The following is a 1,719-nucleotide window of genomic DNA, read 5'->3' on the forward strand; positions in this document are numbered from 1 at the left end:
GCGTTAGGGTGTTTCCCCAGCCCTGATCGGGATCTGGGCCACCCAGCGGCCAGGGAAGTGGGTCTCGTGGGGAAGGGGCTACGGGAGGACCTTGCCGTGTGCTTCAGTGTCCGCCTCCGTGAACACCCCACCCCCCCAGAGGCTGCCAAGGGGCTGCGGCGCAGGCAGTGCCGCTGTGGCGGGGGTGGCCCCGTGTCCACCAGGAGGGGGTGAGGGTTGGGGGGAGGCTCAGGGCCTTCCTCGGGTTCTGCAGCTGCAGGGCCTGGGTTCGCATCCCAGCTCTGCCACAAGTTGGCTGTACGGCTTTGGGCAGGTGTCTTGACGTCTCTGAGTCTTAGATTGTCTTCATCAGGTGAAAAGCGATAGTGAGCTGGCTGTTGCTCTCAGGTGGTTGAGGCCAGAGTTACCGGGCCACCAGCAGTTCCCAAGCCCACCCACATCCAGCCCTTCACATGCATGTTCACAGCAGCGGCCGTGACTTCAGACCAAGGCGAAACCACCCAGGTGTGGACAGACACGCGGACAAACTGAATGTGGTCCTTCTGTGAGTCCAGCTCAGCCCCAGACAGGAGCGATGCTCAGACACAGCTGCCGCACGGCCAAGTCTTAAAACCATGAGGCCGAGTGACAGCGGCCAGACACAGGGCCAAGCAGTGCAGGATCCCACAGGATGCCCAGAACTGGGGAGACCACAGGGTGCCACGGGGCAGGGGGAGGGGAGCTCAGATGGGTTGTCCTTTTGAGGGGGCTGAACACATTCTAAAAGTTGACTGGGGGGCGGTGGCTGCCCAGCTCTAAATATCCCCAAATCCCCGCACCCTGGTGGCCGTGGGAACCACATCTCCACAAGCCGAGAGGCAGCAGCGCTGGAGGGATGCCCGTGATGACAGTGGCGCTGCCCCAGGAGGGGTGGACCCGAGGGGCCAGAGCCCGGCCTCCGAGGTGCTCACTGTCCTCGGGGGCCTCAGGCACCGGGCCCTGGAAGGCCACCTGGCAGCAATGTCAGGCCGAGCGGGTGCCCGTGCGGGAGCTGAGCCACCGCCCCAAGGAGTTAGGGCAGCCCTCCAGGACCGGCGATGAAGGGGTGTCTCAGCTTTGAATCCAGGGTACAGCCCCTCCTGCCCGGGCCGCTGAGTGCTCCCCAACAACAGGAGGGATGGGGCTGACCTGGGGGGACAGGGAGCCAGCCGGGTGCTCCCAGAGGACCATGAAGGTGCCGCGGAAAGTGGGAAGCTGGAGGCAGATGTGGCCCCTCCTCATCTCCACACGGGTTCCCTCCATAGCCCCCAGCTCCACCTCCCCCATGCCCACAGGAAGGCCTGGGGCTGGCAGATTCACTCACGAGGTCTCTTCCGAGGCTCAGCAAGGCCCCTGAAAAGTCGAATCTGCTGGCCCCTCAGACCTCAGGCTCCTCCTCGGCCAGCCTCCCTACCTGCCCCGCCTTGGCCATCAGTGACTCTGCCCCGGGACCCAGACAAGGCCTCCCACTGGGTGGTCTGCATGCCACCCTCTTCCCTGGCCCTCAGCCCCATGTGCCAGCACTGGAGCTGGGACCCAGCAGGGCAGAGACCCTCAGAGCAGCAGAGGACCAGGGCGGGGACAGAGAGAGGGTGGGAGCATGACATCAGAAGGAGGGTTGAACGAGCCCTGGCCTGGGCGGTGACATAGAGGAAAGCCTGGGAATTGTCCCCTGGGAGCCAGGGCTGCCCTGACATCACC

The sequence above is a fragment of the Phacochoerus africanus genome, chromosome 5 (assembly GCF_016906955.1).
Source record: "Phacochoerus africanus isolate WHEZ1 chromosome 5, ROS_Pafr_v1, whole genome shotgun sequence".
Taxonomy (NCBI): Eukaryota; Metazoa; Chordata; class Mammalia; order Artiodactyla; family Suidae; genus Phacochoerus; species Phacochoerus africanus.